The sequence below is a fragment of the Oryctolagus cuniculus genome, chromosome 12, assembly GCF_051225735.1.
Source record: "Oryctolagus cuniculus isolate XC-2025 breed Fujian yellow rabbit chromosome 12, ASM5122573v1, whole genome shotgun sequence".
Classification (NCBI taxonomy): domain Eukaryota; kingdom Metazoa; phylum Chordata; class Mammalia; order Lagomorpha; family Leporidae; genus Oryctolagus; species Oryctolagus cuniculus.
Genome location: NC_142878.1, coordinates 104,609,580 through 104,620,084, shown reverse-complemented (window position 1 = coordinate 104,620,084; position 10,505 = coordinate 104,609,580). Strand labels below are relative to the sequence as shown.

The 10,505-nt window shown below is 52.4% G+C and overlaps 1 long non-coding RNA gene across 1 annotated transcript in view; it reads right to left on the bottom strand.

Moving 5' to 3' along the window:
- Nucleotides 1–314: 314 nt before the first annotated feature.
- Nucleotides 315–10,505, bottom strand: part of LOC103345795 (cortexin domain-containing 1 protein) — a 49,944-nt gene continuing 39,753 nt past the window's right edge. Inside the window, exons 2-3 of the long non-coding RNA XR_011381070.2 lie at nt 3,810–3,919; nt 315–2,667 (exon numbers count right to left, since the gene is read on the bottom strand). This is a non-coding gene — a long non-coding RNA (cortexin domain-containing 1 protein). The remainder of the gene's footprint in view (nt 2,668–3,809; nt 3,920–10,505) is intronic.

Here is a 10,505-nt window from a genome sequence, read left to right as displayed (position 1 = left end):
TTTCTGGAACATCCTTATTTCCTCTTTCTATGCAAAAATGTCGAGAGAGGTGGTGGCAAGTGTTTGCAAATGTGGGAAAGAGTGAAGGAGACCCAGGCACCCCCGCGCGGTGCTCCTGAAATATTGGCGTGCACACAGGTCGCCCGAGGGAGCTCACAGTGTGGCCTCGTGCGCCCCAGCCCGGGGACTGTGATCCTGTGGGACTGACTCTGGATCCTCACAGCTGCCCACATCACAGGGGCTGTCTGTCCTCCCCCGCGGTGTGGGCTGCGCTGCCCGACTCCCCCCCCCCCCACCTCCCACCCCCGCCCCGTTTTCCGCTCCTGAGAGCTCCGAGCCTCCAGGAGCTCTCCCGGCTCCTGGTTTGCTGCCGATAGCTGGGAGCTGGTTCTGCTGTGCTTTGCAGGTCCCTCCGGATGGGATTTCCACAGAGCAGGCCTCTGAGCAAAGGCTGCAGCCGGGCTGCAAGTCCCCGAGCGAGGTTCTGGCTTTACATCCTCTCCCAGTCCACTGCCCGGTCCACCGCCTCTCCCAGCCGTCCCTTTGTGCATCCCACGCGGTGTTGGGGGGAAGAGTGGGTCACTGTGGAATGTTGCCTGAATGGCCGTGGCCTTGTGCACTTGCAGGGGTCACCTATTGTGACTGTGCTTCGGAAACCCGATTCCCAGGTGACCCGGGGTGGGGTAAGGACCTGCGGCGGGGATGCAAGCGATGACCAGTGGTTCTGGCTAGGGGAGCAGTTCTGCAGGGAGTGGCCCTGTGGAGTTGAGGAGAGCCTGGGAGGGGGGAACCCAGAACCTCTAACTCCTCGCAGAGCAACCCCCTGGCTTCTCCTGGGAACGAGGGGTTCGAGAAAGGGTACTGATGCTTGCTTGCCGGTATGCTCTCATCTGTACAACCTTGTCAGGTGCGTGCACAGACAACCCGGGGCTCAGAGAGACGGAGTTGCCCAGGGTCAGACAATGTGGAAGCAGAATATTTGGGACCAGGAGCGTGGGCTCCGGCCCAGTGTTCTTGCTGCTGGGTCACAGATGTCGGCGATGGGGTGGGGGTGGGGTGTAAGGGTGGGAAGAGGAGGCAGCAGGGAGGCCCTGAAATGAGACATTTTTAGCGATGCCCCTGTCCTTCCACGCCCGTGAGGTATATGTAATAATTAGCAATAATAATACATTTAAAGTGGCAAGGCTCTTCCTCCCCTTCTTCGAGGGAGGGGACCGAGGCACCAGCAGGTGGAGCGACAAGGTTGGGCCACACAGGACTGGGACCCTGGTCTCCTGGTCCAGTAAGTACTTCATGGACTATGCACCTTGCAGGAGTCACTGGGTGGAATAAGTCAACCGAGGAAAAGTTCACGGAAAAAATTCACGGTGCAACCAAGGGAGGTGACGGGCAAGCACAAGGTGGAACAGTCTGCCGTCGGCACAAAAGATGACTGTGCGGTGAGATGGGGACCTAACAGTGCTCTCCTGGGGTCTGGTACAACATCGGGCGTCCGGTGTGAATGCCACCACACGGTGCAGGTGCAATGGGGCAGGTGTTCCGGGTGGCAGCTAAGACATCACTGCTTGGGACTGGGTTCGAGTCCCAACTCCATTCCCCATTCCATCTCTCTGCTAATGCACACCCTGGGGGGCAGCAGGTGACGGCTCAAGGACGTGGGTCCCTGCCACCCATGTGGGAGACCCTGATGGAGTTCTTGGCTCCAGGCTTCAGCCTGGCCCAGCCCCGGCTGTTGTGGGCATTTGGGGCCATAAACCAGTGAGTGGGAATTCTCTCTCTCTCTGTCTTTAGAGCAAATAAATAAATACATTTTTTTAAAGAAAGCTGGAAGGAAATATATTAAAATGGTGGTTTTGGGGAGGCGGGATTATAAGTATAATTTCTGTTCATCCACTGATCTGCATTTTCTCAAGTTTCTAAAATGCACATTTCATTTCTCACAGGAAAAATAGACCCCTCTGTATTTAGTTTTTAAAAAAAGTGCTGCTTGGCGGCAGCCATGTGCCTTTTGTGAGTTTCCCCCGGTGTGGCTCCCTCAGCCTCCTGTCATGCTTTTCTGCCTGCTCCACCGCTGGTCCCTAAGGGGGAGGAGCCTGGGCTCACCGGGAGATTCCCTGTGCTATTTTGCATTTGAGGGGCGGGGTCTTCTGCAGGTGTGAGAGGCACGGGGGCATCTGTTCAGGACCCAGTTCCGCAGGTGCACAGGGGCCTGGAAAGATGACTTCCCACAGTCTCCCAGCGACTCCCCGACTGGAGCCCTGGCCCCCCGAGTCCCAGCCCACCACGCTTCTCCCCAGGCTGTCCCATGGTTGTGACCCCCACAGCACCCAGGCGTGGGCGAGGCCACAGGGCACGCAGGGTCGCATGCTGGGACGCTGCTACCCAGGGGGCTGGGCTCTCGGTCCCCACCCAGCCGCCCCCACGCTCAGTCGTCCAGGTGTTGCTCCTCCCACGTGGATGTGGGGATGGCGCTGTACGGGTCCATGATGACCTTGGCGCAGCGAATGATCATCACGACCAGGAAGAGGCAGAGGAAGACGAAGCAGGCCAGGGTCAGCCCCTTGTCCACGTCCACGTAGACGGGCTCGGGTGTGGCGTCCTCCATCTCGGAGCAGGGACTGCGGGCTCCTCCTCCGGCTCGGGCGTGGCTGGTACCATCTTCCACCCCTGCAGAGACAGCCCGCAGTGGGGATGGGAGGCTCATGGCTGCTTGCCTGGGGAGGGTGTGAGACAGCAACCTCTCCTCTTTCTCACCTTCCCCCCTTCCCCGTGCACAAGAGGGGGCAGGGGAGGGGACACAGCACCCCTGGCAGGGACCCCCAGGGTGACAGCCCCAGCCTTGTAGACCCCTGGGCGGTGGGGGGGCCCCTGCAGCTGCCTGCACCCCTAATCCTATAGGAAGAGAGCTGGGATGGCACTTTCCACTCACACCGTGGACTGAGGGTATCGGGAGGATGGGAAAGACTCAGACACTGAGCAGTTTTTAAAACCACAGAAGCTGCGCTTCCAATGAAACTGAACGCCAGGTACCACCGGGTGGATGGACAGGAGAGGAGCTGCCGCGTGCACAGGCAGGAGGCACGGAGGGTCTGCCCCCTCTTTCCCTTCGTGGGGGCCTCCCAGGGACCCTTGAGGGGCTCTGCAGAGCCCAGGGACGCGGTCTGCAGGTGTGGTGGGAGGAGCAGCTCCCGCAGGCGGGGCCAGGAGTCCGGCTCGGGCACCAGCGTGCAGCACAGACCTGGGTAAGTCAGGGGCTGCATGGGGCTGCGAGCAGCCCGCAGACCACTCTCTTGTCTTGGGGTGTCTCTCCGAGTCCTCCGGGCCTGGGCTTTTTCTCCCTGCTGAGGACAGCTGAGCCGTCTGCTTCACAGGGTATGGGGGTTACATGCCATCACGCCTGCCAAAAGTCCAGCACCAGGCCTGGTCCTGGGCGGGGAGCCGGGACATTCTGGGATCAGATAGGAGCTGCGGTGGGTGAGGACAGGCGGGCCAGCTCCCCGCAGGCCCAGCTGTGGAGACACAGAGTTCCAGGAAGAAGGGCGGCTCCTGCTGTCTCCTCATGTACCCACCATCCTCATCCTCACCAGGGAATTTGCAGAGCCCTCGAGCCGTGCACTATGCATTCAGTTTATTATTTAAACCCTGTGACAGTTTCAGTTAGCCAGGCATTGATAGGCCCATTTTACAGATGTGGAGACTGAGGTATGCAGCAAGGACATGACTTCCCGAGGTCTCCGCCTCCCGACAATGGCGCATTCCCCTCTGTTAGACCTCAGGTCTGTCCTCACTGACGTCAAGGGGGCACTGACCTGCTGGTTGGAGAGGTCACCACTTCATCAGGACCCTGGGTCAGGCTGTTTCAGAAGCCAGGAGGAGCTGCCAGAAATCCCAGGGGGAGCCAGGGGCGGGGTGGCTGCAGCTGAAACAGAAGGAGACAGATGTCACCTTGCTGGACTCCCAGTGCCAGCCGCAGCCTGTGCTGGCCCGGGCAGCTGCTGGAGCGGTGTGGGGCTGGCAGCAGCCACGCTCTGTGGTCCAATACTAGCTTTCTCCTTCTGTCTCTCTTTTCCATATAAAGACTTTAAAGCCTGGTGTTAAAACAGACGTTGCATAAAATGTGCTGTCTTAGCCGTGTTGGGTGCATAATCCAGGCACAGTAAGTAAGCTCACGTCATCACCACCAATCCTCTCCAGAAGCCTCCGTCTTGCAAGACATACATACATTCTGCCCCCGTTCATCAGCGCCGCCCCCGGCCCCAGCCTGCTACACCTTTCTGGCCCTGTGCACCTGGCTCTCGGTCCCTCAGGGAAGTGCAGCTTACACAGCGAAGTTGGGAATCACATCACCAGGCTCTGGTCAACAACGTCGTGCATACGGGACAGGTGGGCCTCTCAGAGGACATTGCTCAGGGTGGGGACAGCTGTCGTAACGTGAAGGCAGGGTGGAGCTGTGGTGTAGGCTCTGCCTGTGGCACCAGCATCCCATATGGGCACTGGTTCGAGTCCCGGCTGCCACACTTCCGATCCAGCTCTCTGCTGTGGCCTGGGAAAGCAGTAGAAGATGGTCCAAGTCCTTGGGCCCCTGAACCCACGTGGGAGAGCCGGAAGAAGCTTCTGGCTCCTGGCTTTGGATCGGCGCAGCTCTGGCTGTTGTGGCCATTTAGGGAGTGAACCAGTAGACAGAAGACCTCTGTCTCTTTCTTTCTCTCTGTCTGTAACTCTGCTTCCCAAATTAAAAAAAAATTTTAAAAAGAAAAGCTCAAAAAAGCACAAAAAAGGAAAAACTGAAAACCAGTTTTCTAACTAGGCTTCTCAGCAATGCAGGTCATCTGCAGAAGCGACCACTGTTGCTAGGTCATTACACATGCAGGTGTTATACCGCAGACGAAAGCGCTGGCATCCTTGTGTTTGTTTTCGTATGAAAGCATGCCTCTTATAAAGCTTATTCTACTTATTGAATTTTCTGGTTAATATACTGTGTATATTTTGCATATCAGTTATGGAAAGTTGTCACTTTTTAAAAGACATTTATTTATTTGAAAGTCAGAGTTACACAGAGAGAGAAGGAGACAGATACAGACAGACAGAGAGGTCTTCCATCCGCTGGTTCACTCCCCAGTTGGCTGCAATGGCCGGAGCTGTGCTGATCCAAGCCAGGAGCCAGGAGCTTCTTCCGGGTCTCCCACGCTGGTACAGGGGCCCAAGGACTTGGGCCATCTTCCACTGCTTTCCCAGGCCACAGCAGAGAGCTGGATCAGAAGTGGAGCAGCCAGGACTCGAACCAGCGCCCATATGGGATGCCGGCACTGCACGTGGCAGCTTTATCCGCTATGCCACAGCACCGGCCCCCATTTTTTTTTAAAGATTTATTTATTTGAAAGGCACAGTGATATACATAGAGAGAAGGAGACAAACAAAGAGATCTCCCATCTGCTGGGTCACTCCCCAGTTGGCCGCAAAGGCCAGAGCTGGGCCAGGCTAAAGCCAGGAGCCAGGAGGTTCTTCCAGGTCTCTCACGCAGGTGCAGGAGCCCAAGCACTCGGGCCATCTCCCACTGCTTTCCCAGGCCATTAGCAGGGAGCTGGATCGGAAGTGGAGCAGCCAGGACTCGAACCTGTGCCCACGTGGGATGCCGGCACTGCAGACGGCGGCTTTCCCCACTGTGCCACAGCGTCGGCCCCCCCACTTTCTTTTTAATAGCTGTATTACCTTCATCATATGCATATACCATAGATATCTAAAGTAGAACTGCTGTGTTATAGGACAAATACATATAAATTCTGAATTGTATTACTCTCTAGAGATGCTGTACCCATATGAGCTGGCCAAGGTTGAGAGGATCTGTTGTCCTTCAACTTTGAAACTAAGGTTATCACTTTTTAAATTTTTATCACTTTGGGGGGAAAATGTTGCCCAGAGAAATTTTGTATTTATTTGAGAGGCAGAGTTACAAAAGAGAAAGGAAGAGGAAGATATGTATCTATATATCTATAACTATGTAACTGTATTTATATAGAAAGACACAGAGAGAGAGAGAAGCTCCTCCATCCACTGGTTCACTCCCCATGGCCACAATGGTCAGGACTGGGCCAGGCAGAAGCCAAGATCCAAGAACTTCTTCTGGGTCTGCGTGTGGATGGAGAGGCCCTATACCTTGGGCCATCTTCTGCTGCTTTCCCTGTCGCACTAGCAGGGAGCTGGATGGAAAGTGGAGCAGCCAGGACTTGAACCATCCCGCATAGGAGACACTAGCATACAGGCAGTGGCTTAATCTGCTGTAGCAAAACACTGGCCCCTTTCACATTTTTTAATGAACATCTTCAAACACATGGAAAAGCTGTAAGAATCGTATCGTGAATTCATGCCTATCCAACACCCAGATTCTACAGCTATTAACAAACTGTTCAATTGAAGTCCATTTTCAAGATCAAAGATAAATAAGAAAGCTACTGCTACTAACTAGAACTCATTAGTGAAAGAGAAAAAGAGGAATAAAAGTGGAAGTCAGAGATTCAGGAAAAAACACAAATAAAATAAAAATCAAATGAAGAAAATGAGTGTATTTATCTCAGTTCTCTGCTTCCAAGGCCAACAAAGAGAGAGGCCAAAAATCTAGTAGAAAAATGGAAAGGAGAAATTAATAGAATTCACATAAAAGGAAACATAATGGGTGGTTGGCATATGGAAAGATGTCTAACTTCCTTCATTAATTAAAACTTAAAGCTACCCTCAGAGTTACAATGCATGCATTTGTCAAATTTCAAAAATGATGCAGTTAATATTTGCATTTCCCTATACATTTCATCTTTAAAAATATATAAGAAAATTGAGTTATACTCATTGATGTGTGTGCTGAAGTGCTTTATGTGTCCCAAAGCCTGCCCCTTACTCTGTTCAGCAGATAAGAATGGGTCAGTGGACAGCTGAGGAACGGGACAGGGGAGCACTGTGGCCTTGTGGCTCCAGCGCATGGCCCAGCACATCCTTCAGGCAGGCTCACGGGAGTAATATTTCCTGCGGCCTTACTGCCGGCCCTTTGAAGTGAGAGCACATTTTTCTCTGCCTGCTTTAAGGATTTTCTCTGCATCTTCGGTTTTCAACAGTCTTACTATGGATGTGTTGCAGTGTGAATTTCTCTGTATTTTCCTACTTAGTGTTTGTTCCACTTCTGGAATCTCACTTGACGTCTTGAAAGCTTTTGGAAACTGTTGGCCCTTTCTCCTTCAAATATTCCCCCCTGTCCCATTCTCGTTCTCTATGGTACACTTGGCACTTTTTCACTATGTCACATTTTGTTAGTTATGCTTTTTTCTGAATGTTTTTTCATTAGTCTGAATATTTTCTATTGAGCTAACTTCCAGTTTATTAAGCTTCCCTTCTGCTGTGTCTAACCAGCTGTGAAACCTTTCTCTTCAAACTTCATATCAGCCATACTTTTGAATCTTCGGAGTTCCATTTGACTCTCGAGAACAATTCTTAACTTCCCAGTGAAATTTTCCACCTGTTACCTACTTTCTTGAACATACTTATCACATTCGATAACTCCAACACCTGGACATCTATGGGTCTACTTGTAGTGTCTGTTTCCTCTTTTGGCTCAGTTTTGTGATACATCTGATAAAATTTCAGTGGGCTCCTGGACATTGATGTGGGCTATTGCCTTGGATGATGCTACATGGCTGCAGAGAGGGTTCCCAGTGGGAGAGCAGGCAGACATCTCAGTGGGCGTGGGGTTCACATCTGGGACCAAACCTAGTGTGTAGCTCTGATTGCTCAATGTTCTGAGGTGCTGACATCCAGAGCTCTGACATGATGATGGGGTGTTTTTCTAGCTGCTCCTTGGCAGATCTCCAGTTCTAGATCTTCCCTGCAGTGTTTCAAGACCCCTGAACTGTGTGTGTATGTGTGTGTGTCTGTGGGGGTATTATTTAGGATTACTTGGCAACTGGTGTTTGATTCTGCACTGTGGTTTACAAAAGCATGGAACTTGACAGCACTGGCTGTTAGCCAATAGCTACAGCCTTCGGGATGGAGAAATAGGTGTCTGGCTAAAGTTTTGCTGCTGCAAATGAATAAAAATGTTGACCACTGACATCCTCTGTAATTATTAACAGAAGTGGGAAAAATATTTAGCTCTTCTGGTCAGCGTCTGCTTCTTGGTGATCTATTACTCCAACCAGCTGGTTTTCCTTTCAAATACCATAACCCCTCCCTCGACTGATTCCTTTAGTAAACCAGATGCGCTTATCCAGTCTTCACTGTGCAGCAGGTATAGTCTGGAAGATAAATGCATCCCTGAATTCCAGCAAGGTAAACAGTAGCGTGGAGAATCCAGCAAACATTCACAGCAGAGTTTGATGCTTGCTCTAGTGGAGGAACGCACGGGGTGCAAGACAAATACTGAGGGAGGAGTTCAAGCTGAGTCTTGCAGGAAATGTAGTTTTCATAGCTCACAAGTGCCAGGCAGTGGGTTCCCATGTGCGACTCTATCTTCTAAGAATCACTACAATCTAAAAAAAAGTTCTGCTGCTCCTTTGCCCTGGGATTTTTGAAAGATGTTCACTGCAACATTGTTGTAACAGTGGGAACCTGGGAGCAAGATTAATTTCTGCCAATGATGGAAAGGCTAAAGTTGCCATGTGTCATGGAACACGCTGGGGCAGGTAAAAGGAAACACACAAGTACCCACATACACACGCACACATGAAAAGTAAGTTAAGGGCAATCATTACGTAAACTACTCAGAAACTGGACATTCCCACGAGCACGAGTGCTGGGTCAGGACTGCTGCTCTGCTCATTGCTAGATCCAGACTTGCTCCTGAGTGGTCTTATTGTTTAAGAAAGTTAAGGCTTAAAAGAGCATAAGTAGAGGCCGGTGCTGTGACGTAGTGGGTAAAGCTGCCACCTGCAGTGCCGGCATCACATATGGGCACCGGTTCAAGTCCCGGTTGCTCCACTTGTGATCCCACTCTCTGCTATGGCCTGGGATAGCAGTAGAGGATGGACCAAGTGCTTGGGCTCCTGCTTCTGCTTGGGGGACCCAGGGGAGGCTCCTGGCTCCTGGCTTCGGATCAGCAGAGCTCCAGTCCTTGCGGCTAATTGGAGAGTGAACCAGCAGATGGAAGACCTCTCTCTCTCTCTGCCTCTCCTTCTCTTTGTGTGTAACTCTGACTTTCAAATAAATAAATGTCTTTTTTTAAAAAAAAGAATATAAGAAAAGTATAAAAAATGTGCATATCCATCACACAGAATTTGCAATTATTGCCTAATCATCCTGCCTCTTCTTCTTCTTCTTCTTCTTCTTCTTCTTCTTCTTCTTCTTCCTCTTCCTCTTCCTCTTCCTCCTCCTCCTCCTCCTGCCCCTCCCCCTCTCCCTTCCTCCTGCTCCCTCCTTTCCCCTCCCCCTCCCATTATTCTTCTTCCTTCTTCCTTCTCCTTCTTCTTTTTGTAAGAAATGGATCCTCACTGTAACCCCTAACTCTCAGAACCGTTCACCTCCCCTCTCCGGCAGTGCCACTGTCCTGAATGTGGGGCACGTTGCCCACACTGGGTGTTCACAGCACCCCTGGGCGTCCTTGCACCACACTTCGGAAGCAGGTCCAGCCCACCTCCATCTGCCTCACAGAGGAGGAGCCTGGAGGGTTGGGAGAGGGAGGATTTGCTCACAGCGGTCACAGCTGAATTCGGAGCTAGCCCACTGCGTTACTGAGGTTCCATCACTACAGCGGCGTGCCTCTGAGCAGCTGCCTAGGAAGGAAAGATTTCTTTCGCTCAGGGCTCTGGAGGTTCCGGTCCAAGACCAAGTGGCCCCCTGATTTGACTTCTGATGAGGGCAGCAAGGGTGCAGTGTGGAAGGTGCTCCTATGGCGAGCCGGGAAGCAGACAGAGGAGCTGGGCTCCAAGGTTGCTTTATAACCAACCCTCTCCTGGGAGCTGCCTTCCCAGGGCAGGGTCCCTGCACCCCAAGGACCCCCCACCTCCTCAATACCCCAACTGGAGTAAGTGTCTGCCATCTTTTTTTTAAGGTGTATTTATTTACTCAAGAGGGAGGCAGTGTTACAGACAAAGAGAGGGAGAGACAGGGAGAGAGAGGTCTTCCATCAGCTGGGTCACTCCTCAAATGGCTGCAACAATTTGAAGCCAGGAACTAGGAGCCTCCTCTGGGTCCCCCAGCTGGGTGCAGGGGCCCAAGCACGTGGGCCATCTTCTACTGCTTTCCCAGGCCATCAGCAGGGAGCTGGATTGGAAGTGGAGCAGCTGGGACTAGAACCAGTGTCTCTATGAGATGCCAGCACTGCAGGTGGATGCTTGACCTACTGTGCCAGAGCTCCAGCCCCAAGTGTCTGCCATCTTAGTACCATTGACATATGACTTTGGGGTTCAAGCATCTACATGAGTTTGGGGCCAAATCCCATTGAAACCACGGCACCTGCATTCCTAAGCCCACACCTGGGCCTGGGGCTTGGCAGCACAGACCCCACACCATCACCGAGTGCTGCTCAG